Source organism: Podarcis melisellensis (assembly GCF_964234715.1).
Source record: "Podarcis melisellensis genome assembly, chromosome: 12".
In the NCBI taxonomy this organism is placed as follows: Eukaryota; Metazoa; Chordata; class Lepidosauria; order Squamata; family Lacertidae; genus Podarcis; species Podarcis melisellensis.
This window is the reverse complement of record NC_138544.1, coordinates 25,568,947-25,585,975: the sequence shown is the minus strand read 5'-3', so window position 1 is coordinate 25,585,975 and position 17,029 is coordinate 25,568,947. Positions and strand designations below refer to the sequence as shown.

Here is a 17,029-nt window from a genome sequence, read left to right as displayed (position 1 = left end):
TCACAAACCAGGCTGAGACTTAGGTGGACTTTGCTCTCCATTTCTACATGCTGTATAAGGTAGTTATTAAAAGCAGTTTGACCAATGAATTACTTAATAGGTTACCTGAAACCCATTAAAAAATTGCACAAACAAGACATTAACCTACATGGCAAGGCTTTGGAGTCTCGTTCGATATTGTCACTCTGTATTTCCTACGTTGGACTGATAATCCGATAATCTCCAACTCCTCATAATGCCAAATGTTATTCCTCTTGTAAAGTATTCCTAATCCATAACCCAAAGCACATTTTATGATTAGCAATTTCTTCAGTAGCCATCTGTATTGATCAGCTGCTGAAATCCTCCTTTCTCCTAAGCTAAATTCATACTAACATTGTACTTCATTTCAACAGATCCTTAATTAACTTTTAGTCCAGGGTGACAAGGTGTCCTGTTTTACAGAGGGCACACCTCTCTCTGAAGAAGCGCTGCCTGGTTCAAACCGGGTTAAAATGTTTTTAAAAACCCGAAGCAGCTAAGCCTTGAGCTTCTCATCAGCAGTTAGCACCTGGATAGCATAGAATCGTAGAATTGTAGAGTTGGAAGGGACCACAAGGGTCATCTAGTCCAACCCCCTACAATGCAGAAATCTTTTGCCCTAACGTGGGGCTCAAACCCACAACCCTGACATTAAGAATCTCATGCTCTGCTGACTGAGCTATGCAGGCAGATCAACTTTCTGCAACCTTCCTCACTATGGTAAAGTGTATGGCATTGCTATTTAAGTTACAGTAATCATCTCTAATTCTCATCAAAACATAGCCAAAGTTCTATGTAAATCTGTGCCAACTTTTTGTTTCTATGTAAATCACCTGTTTAGCACCTGCTCCTTTCCCTCTAGGAAGGAGGGAAGCCAGTTATGAACATATCTGAAGAAAAATATATGTCCCTAATCCTAAACCTTTTGTTCATGGCAATATTACCTGATGAAGGGATTTTATGCTGGCATCATTATTTTATAATAGAAATGAAGACCTGGAGAGTTCAGTTGGTTAGAGTGTGGTGCTGATAATGCCAAGGTTGCAGTTTCGATCCCCCTGTGGACCAGCTGCATATTCCTGCATTGCAGGGGATTACACTACAGATGACCCTCAAAGTCCCTTCAATTCCAAGATTCTACAAAAGCAGCACACAATAGAACTGTGGGATGTTTCCAAGCGATCTAGATGAGAAATCTGCCGCAAGCAGATATCCACTAGTGTGAACAATGACGATTTCTCCTGATTCCAAAACCTAATTTTCAGCTGCGAGCGACAGATGTTGGTCTCTGTGCATGTTGCATCTTCAAAAGGCCTGAGCCTGCTTACTTAGTACGATGAAATATAGCCTGGAGAGGAGAAATTTAATAGGAGACATAATTGCGGCCTTCAAATACCTGAAGGGCTGTGATGCAGAAGATGGAGCAGACTTCTTCTCTGCTGCTTAAGAGGGCAGGAGTAAAGCTAATGGGTGGAAATTGAAGGGAAGCAGATCCCATTAGGAGAGACTGCAGACTGCCTCAAGAGGTAATGGGCTCTCTCTACCTGGAGAGATTCATACAAGAGAGGCTGGACAACTATATGTCAAGGACACAGTAGCTGCAACACACACTACATAATAATAATAATAATAATAATAATAATAATAATAATAATAATAATATATTTATACCCTGCCCACCTGGTTGGGTTTCCCCATCCATTCTGGGCAGCTCCCAGTCGAATATTAAAAACACAATACAGAATTAAACATTAAAAACTTCCCTAAAAACTGCAGATCCAGCGTTGAAAAGAGGATTGGGCTAAGTGACTTTCAAGGTCCCTTCCAACTGTTATGATTCTAGGCTTGGTGATGGGTTTGAAAATGTCACGGTCTGAAACTGTTCTCAAAAGTGGGCTTTTAAATGAGTCCTTGGTGTACTTCCTCTGCTTAACTTGTTAAGGAAGAGGCTGAGGCAGAAGGCCCTGGAAAAGGAACAGAAATGTGTAGCTTTCGAATTTGTATGTAGCCTGCATGCAACCCGTTTTGTGGCTGAAATGAGTTACTGAAATAAGTAGCACAGGACTAACGTGTCCTGGCATCAGAAAAGGGCATTTTCCATCATATCAGTTGCCAGTTGGGAGAATGGGTATTTTCATGTGTGTGTGTGTGTGTGTGTGTGTGTGTGTGTGTGTGAGAGAGAGAGAGAGAGAGAGAGAGAGAGAGAGAAAGAAAGAGAGAGAGCGCACACTACTGTGTGATAGAAACTGCCTATGGCTGTTTTCTGTCTGTGAAGCGCTTTGCAATTCCCTTGTTCCCCTTTGCTACCTGTCCAGTAAGTCGGTAAGTTGCACAGAGACAACCCCTTACTTAAACCAAGCCAGCTTCATGAGTCTGCAGGAATTTGAGTACGGATCCTTCACAAACAATTGGAACATTTTTATCCAGCACCCTACATTGGCCTGCGTCTCTGGCACATGCAAACACATGCGTGCACATACTAACAGTAGGAGGAAAGGTAAATAAATGTGCCCAAACAAGTTCATTACCTGATGGCGAGAAGACCGCAAAACAGTCCCTGTTGCCAAAATGTATCCAACAATTGTTTACAGTGCAAACCTGAGTGTCTACTCAGAATTCAGTGAGGTTTTCTCCCAGGTAACTGGGGCTAGGCTAAGCCGCTTGCTCATGCATGTGCAGGACTCTGCTAAAATCAAGCACACTGCTTCCAAGAGTGGCAACAGGTTGAACGACAAAAGGGAGAAGAAAGATGCTTATCTTAAAATTAATATCGTGTCCATTCAACAGCCAAGCCGATGGAGGACTGACCCAAAACCTCAAGAACATTATATACAAGGGTGAGCCTCCAAGATTAAGCCCAGTTTCGCAGGATGCAACCGTCCTTCCAACCACGCCACCCAGGTAATCCTGGTTTCAGTAAATAAGGCATGTTTGCGTAGCAATCAACATTGGGTAATGCAACACAACTATATTACCAGAAGCAAGATTACATCAAGTCACAAGAGGGAGATGCAATTTACCTTCTCTTTAAATAAATAAATAAAACATCGTACTAGACATCCATACTTTCAAGCAGGTTTCGAGTTTCCAATTAAGTAGCGGAATATTTCCAACAGGGAGGAGGGAGAGCAGGTGTGCGGATAGATACAGCCATTGACCATGCAGCATTGTCAATAATATCTCGCATCTGGTGAAATTGCCGCAACGCATTATATGCAGGGCTGCCTCTGAAGATGGTTCGGAAATTCCAGCTAGTGCAGAATTCGGCGGCAGTCTGATCCTGACCCGACTGCACTGGCTGCCGATTAGTTTCTAGGCCCAGTTCAAACTTAATAAATAATAATAATAGCAAGGAGTAAGAAAACACTACGTATATAGATGTACTTGTGTACATACATATACTCAAGAAAAAACTAGATGGATAAAATTATGTCTAAATTGCACATAGGTGCCCTTAAAAGTAAAGGGACCCCTGACCATTAGGTCCAGTCGTGGCCGACTCTGGGGTTGCGGCGCTCATCTTGCTTTATTGGCTGAGGGAGCCGGCGTACAGCTTCCAGGTCATGCGGCCAGCGTGACTAAGCCACTTCTGGCGAACCAGAGCAGCGCACGGAAACACCGTTTACCTTCCCGCCGGAGCGGTACCTATTTATCTACTTGCACTTTGAGTGCTTTCAAACTGCTAGGTTAGCAGGAAAAGGGACCGAGCAACGGGAGCTCACCCCATCGTGGGGATTCAAACCGCCGACCTTCTGATCGGCAAGTCCTAGACTCTGTGGTTTAACCCACAGCGCCACCCGCGTCCCAATAGGTGCCCTTGCTTCCCTGCTAAAACCATATCATCAGGCCTTTTTTCAGCTGGAACTCCCTGGAATTCAATTCCGGCACCTCTCAGGTGGGCATCAATGCCATTCTAAGAGAATGGGGGAGGTTTTCCTGGTGAGTTCCAGCACCTCTTTTTCTAGAAAAATAGCACTGCACATCATGATATACTGAGAAGCAGCTTACTTAAATCTCAGCTTAAAAAAATAAGCACTTTTAGATGTGCAAAATCCAAACTAAAAGTATACAGTAGCTGGGATTTTATCTTCCCAATTGATGCTCTCTTCTCAGAAGCATAATGCACATGAGAGAATGAAGGTATCACCGGCACTGATAATCTTGCCATCACCACCCTATTTAATGTGATTCTGGAGAAGATGTCTGCTGGAAAGCTAAGTTTTTGTTTTAAAACAAGCTCTAAACTGAAATGTTTAAAACAAGGTGCCTGGCAAGACTGTCACAATATTGAGCGAAGTCAGCCGTGATGTTCAGCACAAACTAAAGCTGTGAAACACATTAGTGCATCTTAAAATTAATCAGAGTGCACACACAATGACACTCCCACAAATTTTACAACCTATAAAATACAGGCAGACACTACCAACCAATCACTTTTATATTCTCTCTCCCTCTCCCTCCATCCCTGCCACGAGATGTCTATTTATACAGCAGAGAGATGGTCTTTCATCGGACAAACAGAGGAACTCACCACCCCAATAAATAAAACTGAACTGCCAGACTAATTGTAAGTGGGAATGAGCAGTCCATCAATGTTGCCTCCCCTTTAAGATGTCAACATTATTCTTCTTCAGCTGGCTACTCTTGCTCTGTGGAAAAACTAATGAAGTGGGGGGGGGGGGACCAGGGCAGAATTAAATAGTTTGATAGAATTTGTCTGATACCCTTTGTAAAGGAAGATGGCCGCAAGGCAAACTTACCTGAGAGCAAGCACCAATTAACATGGCGGGACTCCTTCCAAGTGGGATGCTGGCTTTCACATAGTTTATTTTTATTACCTAAAATATTTTAATGGGGTTTTTCATACAGTGGCCTTGGAGAATTCTTCCCTTTTCCTCTCTCCTTCTCATGCCAAAGATGTAACAACAACACATACATATGCACACATAGGTATTTTGAAGTCCAGCTTCAGGGGCCTTCTGGTAATTCCCTCACTGCAAAAAGTGAAGTTACAGGGAACCAGGCAGAGGGCCTTCTTGGCAGTGGTACCCTCCTTATGGAACGCGTGCCCATCAGATGTCAAGGAAATAAACAACAATCTGACTTTTAGAAGACATCTGAAGGCAGCCCTGTATAGGGAAGTTTTTAAAGTTTTCATTGTGTTTTTAACATTGTTGGGAGCTGCCCAGAATGGCTGAGGCAACCCAGTCAGATGGGTAGCATATACATAATAATAATAATAATAATATAATAATAATAATAATCATCTTTAAAATGGTAATTGGTTAAATTTATCAACTAGGGTTCCTATCAGCTTTTAAGCAAGCATGAGCAGGCTTTTATGGTCAAAATAATTTGACTAGGACAGGCCAATACTTGTTGCAAGAGAATCCTCTGGAGTGAAAACAATAAACCTGTTTTACTGAATCATAGCTGCCTCCTGAAAAGCAGGGATGCCGCAAGCTAGCTTCTTTCTTGCATTTATGCATTCCTCCAGTACAGTAATCCCTCAGAAACTGGAATTCACCTTTCAAGCTTAAAAACATAAAAGCAGCCTTGCTGGAGCAGACACAAGGCCTATGAAGTCCAGCACCCTATATCTTACAGTGGTCAATGCGATACTTCTGAGAAACCTACAAGCAGGATGTGAGGACAATAATAACTCTCTCCTACTTCTGCTTCCCAGCATACCTGTATTAATAGGCATGTCTGATCTCAGAGGGGGCATACAGCCATCCAGCAGCCAAACTGTGGTTAGGCAAGACAATTGCTTACGCCACAATTATATCTCAAGAACTTTTATAAACAGCCACATGCATTTCTTCAAATTATGCCCTTTTTTCAGTTAAAGGCGCAGCTGCTGGAGCTCACAAGAAAATACAAAGCCTTTAGATACTGTTCCCACCTGAAGACAGTCGCTAAAGTTATTTTGCAAAAAGATCAACCCTTGATCTCTCAAAAGTATACCAAAGGCATGCAAAGATCTCTAGCTGACCTCTCTCACACACAGGCAATAAAACCTTGCCAAGACTTCCTAATTCAAGGTAAATCAGGCTTCAGCCACAGTAAGAGTCTAACAATGCAATGTGCCTGCAGGCTGACAAATTGCCTTCTTGTTTAGAAGAGAAGCAACCCTTTCCTATGTCAGCTTCTAAATCCACTATGCTGCTACAGCTTTGAGAATTCGAAAAGTCTCTCAATCCAGGGACAGTCCACATATATCTTGGCCTATTCCTACCTCTTTTTCTTAATGGTGATACGGACCATTCGTACTGTAAGAATAGTCTTCACAACATGTGAGCAGGGCAGTGTGGTGGGGTGAAGACCAGCTACAACAATTAGCTGTAATGTTGTTCACTGATCCTGCTCAGGCTGCACAGAAAAAGCATTTTGGTTCCTGAAATTCATTCTGATGGTGCAGATAAAATATTGTAGATAGAATTCCACAGGATGTGTTGCTAGTGTGTGAAAACGGTCCAGATCCAATGATCCCCAGGCACGCACCTCCAAATGGTGGAGATGTTAGGTGCAATCCTGGCACCTAGCTAATTTCGAACACTGCCAGAGACATATGGCTTTGGATCATTGGCTTAATAGAGAATGTGGGCTTTACTGTGGCAGCACAAACTGCTATTGTATTCCAGAAATCCAAGCAGCTCCAGAAAACTGGGCTGTAATTGACAACCCATTTACTCCAGAGCAGTTCAATTAAAGTCGCTGGGATTGCACTAAACTAAGCGGCTGCAGATTGTTGCCTTAAGCATGTGCAGTTCAGGGAATATATCTATGGTGATATATTCAACTGAGAGTTTTCATTCAGAAGTTTTAGCTGCATTTCGAAGTGTAGCCACAAATTGAGGAGATGACCGCAAATTAAGGAAATACACACTGGCTGTTACGTTGCCTACCTCAAATGACAGATTTTCACTGCAGTTTATCTAATCACCGCTATTCCCGTGTTTAAACATATCCCATAACCAAACACCTGGCTGGCAAGATAAAGACCAAGCAGATTTTAAAAGTAACAACTGCATTAACAAGAAGCAAGCTTACAGTTTAAATATAAACTATGTGCATTATGGAGGTGCCCTTCAGCTGCCAACCTCAGCCACGCAGGAGCTGATTTTCACAGCACCATCGCACAAGGACAAAGCAAATCACATGGGGACACATCATAGAAAAAGTGGGTCCCATGTACCCAAGGACCATAACTGAAGGGCACCTGAGAAAATGTACTTATCAGTAAGCAAGTCCTTGAATTGTAAGACTGAAACACAAGGCTAGTTCTAGTCAAGTTCTCTGAGCTACGACAAATATTTGTGATGTGCTAGACTGGCTATAATTCAGACTTGGAAAGAGACTTGATACACATCACACAACTAAAGCACATGACTTCCCCCAAAGAATCCTGGGAACTGTGTTTGTTAAGGGTGCTAGAGATCTGCAAGAGTTAAACTACGATTCCCAGGATTACTGGAGGGAAGCCATTTTCTTTCAATGTATGATAAGTATCAAATCAAGGGCTGGAGAACCACCTATCAAGGATGCTGAAAGAATGGGTTTTCTGCATCAGAAGGCTGCTGAGGTCTGTTCCAGGTCTATGACTGGAAACTCCTGCTCAGCCATGAAGCTCACAGGGCAAAGTCACTATCTCTCACCCTACCTTAATCCAATAGTCCTGTGAGCCGAGTTAATTTAAAAGGGAAGCTGAAGGAAGCATCCAAAAGCCTTTGGGTGTCTCCCTCATACACACGTTTTAAGATCAGGGTGAAATTGGGGATTTAGAACAGAAGTGGGGAGACTCTGCCAACTCTCCGAGTTTGGGAATTTGGAAGGGAAGAGGCTTGCATGGGAAGTCTTTGAGAGTTTCGCCTACTCCCTTCTAAATTCCCAATCTCATGCTGATCTTTAATCTCCACTCATCAACTGATGCCCAGAGATTCGATCCTGCTGCCTAGGCTGCATGATCCTGTTCCCTGCTGGGAAATGGGCAGAGCAGCAGATGCAGGATTAAACCCTGTCCTCTCATCCATCCATAGATATGTCAGCTGATAGGTGGGTAAGTGTGGTTTGGTGAAAACTGCCTGGGAGGCCAAATTGAACCCCCTGGCAAGCCAAGATTGGCTCGTGGGTCAGAGGTCCCTACCCCTGGCATAACTACTTGAATGCCTACGATCCTTGGAGGAATTATAGGATTCAAATGTTTGACTGAAGCAAAATCCCCATGACCCTCAGTAGAATCAGAATCTGTCTGTAGACTGAATACATAACCAAGTGTCACTCATGCTATCTTCCATTATAGCACCCTGAAAATGGACATTAAATATTGTGTATGTGTGTGTACATGCATATTCTCCTTAAAAATCCATTTATAGTATATGAATGCCATTCTTTTTCGACAACTGGGGTTGTTACAGTTGCTGTAAAAAATCTAAATCATTTTCCACGACTCTCAGAAAGTATGCATTCAAATTTTAAAAATACACACATTACAACTATTCTCTTTTTACAAGTATCCTTGAAGCTTCAACTGAGGCAACAAAGCGTTATTTTTATAACTAAAAAGAAACATACACACACACCAACAACCCTTAAGTACTTACAAATAGTATTCTAATTTCCAAGCTGTTTCACAAAAGTGTTAGTAGAATGTGCTAAGCTTTTTTTTAAAGAGACAAACCTCATCCATATTTCCTGTACTTTGAGAGTAGCCGGAAACCAAGGATTTACCACGGCTGCAAAGTCCGTCCCCCTACCCAATCTCCTCTTCCTTGCATCCATTCATACTGAGAGTAACAGAGGTTTTTTATTGAGCATTTTCTCAACCTACACACATTGAAGCCTGCCACGATACCACACAGCGCCACAAAGCAGAAGCTGGGGCTACGAAAGACTGTATCCAAAAAAAGGGTAATTTTTAATGGATGAAAAATGGCAGATTCATACAGCACTGGGACAAGTATGGCCTGAAATTACCGTATTTTTCCATGTACAAGAGTAGGTTCCCCCCCCTAAAAAATAATGTCGAAAATTAGGGGGCGTCTTATACTCTGGGCCATCTCCTCACATTTTCTTAAATCTGAATCCCCCTAAATACATGCCTTATACATGGGGGCGTCTTATTTCCAGGTCTAAGACAAGGGGTGTCTTTCTCCTTCCATGTATCAGGTGCATCTTCACTTATCTAGGACACAATTTCACAGCTAAGCAGAGTAAGATATTCACCTCAGGCAGTTGTTTGGGGTGTCAGAAAGGGCAGCGCACTTAGTTATTCAATTTATTATTGTCTTGCCAAAGAAGCGGGGAAGGTGCTTGTGGGATTTTCAGCCTCAGGCACCAAAACAACTTCACTGGCCTTGGTGCGGCACAATTGCCAGCTCTACCTCAGGGAGCCTGTCTTTGGTTTGTCCTGCAAAATGGGGTCCCTGAAATCTGTGTCTGGGGGCCATGATGAGGACCAGAAGCACTTAGCACAGCCCAGTGAAGGAGATGGAGAACAGGTTGGAGAAAATGACCCAGCAGCCAACTTTTTTTTAGAAAGCGTACAAGTGAAACAGGTAATGGAGGACAAAGTGAAAAAGACCTTGGCTATGCAAGGTTTTTCTACCTTGAGGTAGAAATGTGTCTGAGAACTTGAGTGGAGAGCCTTGGCCAAAATCAATAAAACAGAGCTCTTTGGCCAGTTACACTGCGCTGCTGAGCTTATATAGAAAACAAAAAAATAACAGAGTAAACCTGGTAATGTGGAGAATGCTATAATTGGGGCGCTACTGTATTGGTTTCAGTATTAAATAGTTCCAAGCGCAACTAGAAATAGATTCAAGATCGCCACAGGCGACTGTTAAGTCATTGCTCATGCATTAAATACAGAACTTAGTTTACAAGATCTGCTAAAATGCAGTGTAGTGTCAGCAGCAGGGCTTTTTTTTCAGCCGGAACTCAGTTCCTGCACCTCTCAGGTGGGTGCCATTGCCATTATAAGAGAACAAGGTGAGTTCCAGCACCTCTTTTTCTGGAAAAACAGCACTAACTATCAGACTCTTCATTCTGAAAAGTTGTGGGCTAAGCCATGAAAAGCACACAAGCATATGTGATTGAATAATAATAATAATAATAATAATAATAATAATAATAATAATTGTACCCCTGCTCATCTGACTGGGTTGCCCCAGCCACTCTGCATGGCTCCCAGCATATACAAAAGCATAATGAAACATTAAACGTTAAAAACTTCCCTATACAGGGCTGCCTCCAGGTGTTATGCTACTACAACATCAAGATCCATCCAACTTGCAAGGAAAAGGCCTTGAATTAAGGAATTCAGAACCCAGTAATTTATGATGCATAAACTGAGCTCATTGTCCTTCCACACATACACCCAGTCCTGATTATTCCAAGCTTTTTTCATTTTAGTAGTATAATTTAGGGCAAGGGAAATGCTACTGCTGCTGCTGTTAAAGCCATCAGGGACCTAAAATCCTTGCCAGTCTACTACAGATCACCCAGAGATCTGCCTGTAAATCCCAATCTACCTTCTACCCACCTTGGCTATATTCACCTGTCTCTCTGTTTTAAGATGTCGCATTCCCACATGCATAGGGCTCTTCAAGGAGGATTCAGTGAGGGATACTAATTTCCCACAACTTCATATACAGTAGTTCACAATCCAGAGCATGGGTAGGCAAACTAAGGCCGGGGGCCGGATCTCGGACGGTCGGGGAATCAGTGTGTTTTTACATGAGTAGAATGTGTCCTTTTATTTAAAATGCATCTCTGGGTTATTTGTGGGGCATAGGAATTCGTTCATTCCCCCCCAAAATATAGTCTGGCCCCCCACAAGATCTGAGGGACAGTGGACTGGCCCCCTGCTGAAAAAGTTTGCTGACCCCTGATTCATAGCATGTGTGAGCCAACTACATACAGGAAAACCACCAGACCCATTCTTTGTGAGCTGCAGATTTGTTTCCAAGGGCGCCAACTGCCAGGAATCCTGGCACCACTTTCTCTTGGTGCAGGGAGCAAATATTTAAAAATGATATTTAAAAATGATAGCGAGAAACAGTCTGGAACCATTGTGGGAATGGCTAATTGTAGTACATGGTTGCTACTAGCACCACTGCGGTTGGTGTCAAATTTTCAGCACTAGTAAGAACATCAGAAATGTTATTTCCACTTCTCTCTCAATGAATGAGAAAAGAAAGTGCAATTGAAAATGCTCAAAGTGTATGTGCGTATATGAGAGAGAAAGAAATTCAGTGGATGGAGTACAGGGCTTTTCTCATACCACTTGCATCAATAGGAGTATAGCATCTAGATCAAGGGAAGTAATAGTGCCACTGTATTCTGCTCTGGTCAGACCTCACCTGGAGTACTGTGTCCAGTTCTGGGCACCACAGTTCAAGAAGGACACTGACAAACTGGAACGTGTCCAGAGGAGGGCAACCAAAATGGTCAAAGGCCTGGAAACAATGCCTTATGAGGAACGGCTAAGGGAGCTGGGCATGTTTAGCCTGGAGAAGAGGAGGTTAAGGGGTGATATGATAGCCATGTTCAAATATATAAAAGGATGTCACATAGAGGAGGGAGAAAGGTTGTTTTCTGCTGCTCCAGAGAAGCGGACACGGAGCAATGGATCCAAACTACAAGAAAGAAGATTCCACCTAAACATTAGGAAGAACTTCCTGACAGTAAGAGCTGTTCGACAGTGGAATTTGCTGCCAAGGAGTGTGGTGGAGTCTCCTTCTTTGGAGGTCTTTAAGCAGAGGCTTGACAACCATATGTCAGGAGTGCTCTGATGGTGTTTCCTGCTTGGCAGTGGGTTGGACTCGATGGCCCTTGTGGTCTCTTCCAACTCTATGATTCTTTGATTCTATTCTATGATTCACCTGTACTTCTGAGGTGGTCCAAAGGAGTGTCCTTTCGTACATTCTACAAACCTCACTGGGGATCTGCACTGTACGTTCTTCTTGGGTGCCCACACTCAGACCATTGGGTTCATCTATCTCAGTATAGTCTACTCTAACTGACAGTGCTTCTTCAGGGTTTCAGACAGGGGGCTATGCTTGGAGATGCCTGGGATTGAGCCTGGGGCCTTCTGCATGCAAAGCAGATGTTCTACCACTGAGCCCTTCCTCAACTGAGGCCCAAGAGAAGACATCATGAGGCAAATCCTCCATTAGAGATTGTTGAGATCAGAAAGTGTGGGCAATCAAGGAAGCTGCAGAGCGCTAGAGAAAGATGAACACACACACATACCACCCTCAGCCAGCTCAAAAGCTACACCCTAAACAAATTCTGAAGTGCCTATGAAATGAAACAGAAAAATGGAAGCTCCATTTGCAGAAGAAGAAAACTTTTGAGATACCAGAGGACCAGTTTGGGCCTAGCATTAAAATTGCTAGTCCCTTGCTGACAGTTTGACACCAATGTGTTTGCATCACTGTATGCAGAGGTACTGCAGTGACCATATTGTCCTGGCCATGAGCTCAGGCTGCTTTCTCTGAAACCAATAAACAGGAAATCAGTAGCACTGTGTCCAGAAGAAACTAGATTTAATTACTCCCCTGTCTTAAGAAGTGATCAAGAAAGGAGAAATTTTCCATTGATGCAAACCGGGGGGGTGGGGGTGGCCACAAGCTATTTCTGCAAAAGTGCAGATATTCTCAGGATCTCTTACATTCAACATCCAGCTGGTTGTCTATTGCCATTTCCAAGGCACACAGCAAGAAGGCAAGATTTGTGGGAGTTCCCTGCTGAAGAGCCTCCCAGAAATTCAGAATTCAACCCCCAGATGTAGTAAGCAATACATGGTGAATGCATCAATTAATCCAGAATTAGATATGTTTCAGTGCACAAAGTAAACTCTTACAATTATACAAAACAAAACAAAAGAATTGTATTAAAAATCCTCAACATTGCAGTTCCATTTCAAGCTGCTACAGACATATTCTTGAAGGGATAAAAACAAATACAGGAACATCAAATACTGCTCTCTAACAGCACCACTGAGGATTGCAATAGATTTTATGAGAGATGACTAGACTGATGTTCAGAATCTGAATCGTTTCAGAGAATGCAAGCAAACTAGGACATCTGCTCATGCCTATTCAGGCTAATGAGTTTATTTCCAGTTAACGGCTAACAGGGGAACCATGCAGCTGCACTCTACATTTCAGAAGATCTGAGCTCATTTATGCTTGCTGCACAGCATCACAAAGAAAGATAAGAAAGCAATGATTAGGCTGCATCCAAATGGCAGTTTGAACCACAGTTAGATGTGGTTTATTGCTACTACTCCTCATAAATACTACCAGTGGGCCTGGAGAGTTCATGTTACAATACCCAACATGGAAAGTGCCACCCTTATTGTGATCCTGATAGAACCAGTGTATTATTTGGGGCAGCAGGAATCAGTATGGAGAACTCCTGTGTATCTTGCAGATGGCAGGGGCATTGAACTTCCAGCTTAATACTTTGAATGCCTTTATATGGAGCAACTCTTATTTTAATCATCCAGACCAGAGCCTCTCATGCTATCATCACAGACTCCCAAATTCTGCACAGGAAACCAGCTGCCCAACACCAAGCCTGCTGTGGGAGAAAATAGGTACTTTCTCGACACAGAGTGATATTACTGTATTGGTCTGAGATGCTGAGAACCACAGGAACTATACCAGTACAAAAAAAAAAAAAACCTCCTAAGAACTACGGAAATAATACAAGCTCTTTTGAAGGGCCAACTACCATCGGTGGAAAAAGTACTCAAGCTTTCAACAAATCAATCCACATAACTCTGGCAAAATAAAAAGTAGCAGCCAGATATTGAGCAAAGACCTCTCTCAGAGATTTCTCTAATTTAGCTCAGTACTGGAAGAAACAATGCAAGTATTTCTCATGCCACGTATAACTTCACAGACAAATTATCAAGCTCTTAAAAAAAAACCTTTTGCAAACCTTTCCAGCAACCAAGTGAAAAAATTGTGCACAGAATATAAGATTTGCAGAATATAAGAGTTTTGCAAGGTATCATACAGCTCCCCAAACCTAGTAAGATACCACCATTGGGTGAAGATGGGGAAAGGAAAGGGTAGGGATGTCCTTGCTGGATTGACCCAAAGAGTCTCCTTAACCCAGTACTGTATTCTGGCAGTTAGCAGCCAGAAGATAGTAGAAGCTCACAAAACAATAGTGAGAGTCCTTTTATTTGCATCACTAATCTTCCCAAACCAACTTGGCATACACCCTTCCCTTTCTCCCCTCCCCAGTGGCATATTTATGGCTAAAAGTGTCAATGCATGTAGTTATAAAACGAAGCTACATAACAGCTGAGCGTTCACACAAGCCAAATTGCAGAGGAAAACCAGAGAGGGACAGAAAATAAGGAGCAGTAAATCGATGTATGCAATTGGAAAGTTGCTTACTCTCCCACCCCTCAAAGAAAACCCAGGGGGAAACTACAGCAGAACAAGTAACAAGCTTTCTGGAAACTCAGCCCTCTTCCTACCTGGGAACTGACAGCGATCGCAAGCATCAGTCGGGCTATAAAGTAAGCTCTTCCGAGCCGCGGCTGTGCCCCCACCGCAGGCAGGGCTTGGAGGGAGCGAGATCCAAGCGGCTTTTCCTCACCTCTGAGCAACCTGCCAAAGCACAGCCAGGAGTCAGAGAAGCCACTGACAGGCAGACAGCCGCGACAACGAAGCGGGCGGGAGCGACAAACACAAAGATGCACCCTCTAAGCAGCTCTACCTGCCTGCTCCCTGCTACTCCCTTCGGCGGCGAGAAAGGGGCGGAGCCTCTCGGCCAGACCCAGCTTGGTTCCTCCCAGGGAGGTTCCGGAGACGGCAAAGAATCGTCTCGGTTGATTGACAGCGGCGCTGACCAAGGGGAACCTCCAGACGGATGAGCGCCAAGGCGGCGTTCGCTCGCGCTTTCGCGGGCAGCCGCCGGGTGTTTCCATGATGTCAGCGAGCCTTGTTTCTCGGACAGGTAGGAAGAGGAGATGCGGCGCGGGCGGGCCGGCACCAAGGAGAGCGAGTCGAGGCACCCGTCACCCTGGGGCAAGACTTTCGCGTGCGATCGCAGTTCACTCGGATGAACTGAGGCAAAGGTGCTTAACCCGAAAGGTGGGCTTAAACTGGCCAAGGCAAAGAGGCATGATTTAGAGTCGGGAGAACGCTTCTCTGTTACAGCACAGAGTCAGGATTTCAGTGCAACAAACTAATCCCGAACCAGCTTTACTGCACCTCTTCCTGAGCTTAGCGATTTACAGTTTCCATAATTACTTCGGATTTGCACCACAAAACGCATGCAATATTTCCCATTCTTTGCAGTGCGGCTCGGTCAGATGACCACACCATTCTAGAAGAACCCCCGCTTCTGCAATCGCCCGTCCTGCCAAAGTGTGTCTCCCCCCCCCCCAAAAAAAATGCCCATTTCGCCAGCGAGGAACGCGCAGCACCTTAAAAAACCATTCAAACCGCAAAGCAAAGGCATTTTAAGCTAAGGAATAATTGCAACACACGAGCCCAGATTTGAAAACTCAGCTGGAAAAGCTTGGAAAAAGCTGCTGCAAAGAAGCCCAACCACTTCCACAACTTAGCTACAAGAACTCGCAGCCTGTACACATAATTAAAGCAGAGCCATGAAACCTTTAAGAAATAGCCCCTCGCTATCATGAAACCATCCGAGTGAGAAATCAAACTCCACAAAGACTGAAGGACAGAATGCAAAATGCAGAAAGGCTCTCAAGATTATTAATTTGCATATAGACATTAAAAAGCTGGAAGCACCCCCAGGCATATTCAAACTGCCCCAGCCATAGATTTCAGAGTTGCGGACACTTGCCTCTCGAGAAGACTCCTTCCCTTCCCATTCTGTGAGTTCTCTCAATGCAGCGACAAAGGAAAGAGTCCGCCAGTCCCACCCAGATTCCGCCCAGGCGGCGGGTTTTACTGGCTGCTTTCAAGGAGGCGGGGTTTCGCCTTGCATTCTTCAAGTAATCTCATCAACGCCTTGGCACCATTCAGGGTTTGGGCTGACGAGGAGCCAACTGTGGCGCTTCTCGCCCCGGAAGAACAGACAGCTCATTAGGGCGCTGCCCCGTAAACACCCAGTTCTGGGCTGAGATGGGCTCCCACATTCCACTGCCGCATGCCAGGGACGCCGTTGGTTCCGATTAGAGCACTTTCTGCCCCAACCGCGCAAAATAGAAACCCATTGCAATGTTAAAATTAGCAGGAGGTTTGGGGTTTGGGTTGTTTTTCGAAAAAGGAATCGAGCAGAGGGCGGCGAGGTATTTTTGCTACTGAAGATGCAAATATCCAAATGAAAGCTTCTCACAGCCTTTAACGTGGGCATTCTAAAAATATTACGTTTGCAGTTTGCGTGGGTGAAAGCAAAGAACGGATTGCATGCTACTTCGGGCCCAAACTACGCTGCTTACCGTTCTGAAAGCAACTGTTCAAAGTTCCTTCCGTCTGTTTTTGCCCTGGTACAGTTAAAATGACACGGAGCATGCTTCCGGGTGCAGAAAACCAGGATAACTTCAAGAAAATAAACGTAAGAAAATGCAGCTGTAATTATCGCAGAATTGACCTGCGGAACTCCTTGTCTCCAGCATTGCTGCTGGGCAATAATAGAATGGCTTCCGAAACAGAAATCCTAGTGAGGATTCTTAAAGAAGGTAATGGAGGATGAAACACATTTTCTCTCCCTGCATTCTTGGGAGGGATATTGACTACTCATCTGTGCTATTCTAAGTTTCTATAAGACCAAAATCTGAATCAGTGGCCCTTAGAATGAAAAATATTTCTCGCTCATGCCCAATTGTAACTAAACCTAAGTACAGTGGTACCTCAGGTTAAGTACTTAATTCGTTCCAGAGGTCTGTTCTTAACCTGAAACTGTTCTTAACCTGAAGCACCACTTTAGCTAATGGGGCCTCCTGCTGCTGCCAAACCGCCAGAGCACGATTTCTGTTCTCATCCTGAAGCAAAGTTCTTAACCCGAG

At 43.9% G+C, this 17,029-nt stretch overlaps 1 protein-coding gene across 5 annotated transcripts in view; it reads right to left on the bottom strand.

Annotated features, from left to right (window-relative positions):
• The window catches only part of OSBPL3 (oxysterol binding protein like 3), a 99,097-nt gene extending 83,114 nt beyond the window's left edge, over positions 1-15,983 (bottom strand). For 2 of the 5 annotated variants that reach the window (XM_081883189.1, XM_081883188.1), the window contains exon 1: positions 14,525-14,658. The gene's annotated coding sequence lies outside the window, so the exon portion shown is untranslated. Of the gene's footprint in view, positions 1-14,524; positions 14,661-15,864 lie in introns of those variants that run through there. The other 3 variants (XM_081883187.1, XM_081883186.1, XM_081883190.1) reach the window with 3 other exon arrangements.
• Positions 15,984-17,029: the final 1,046 nt, after the last annotated feature.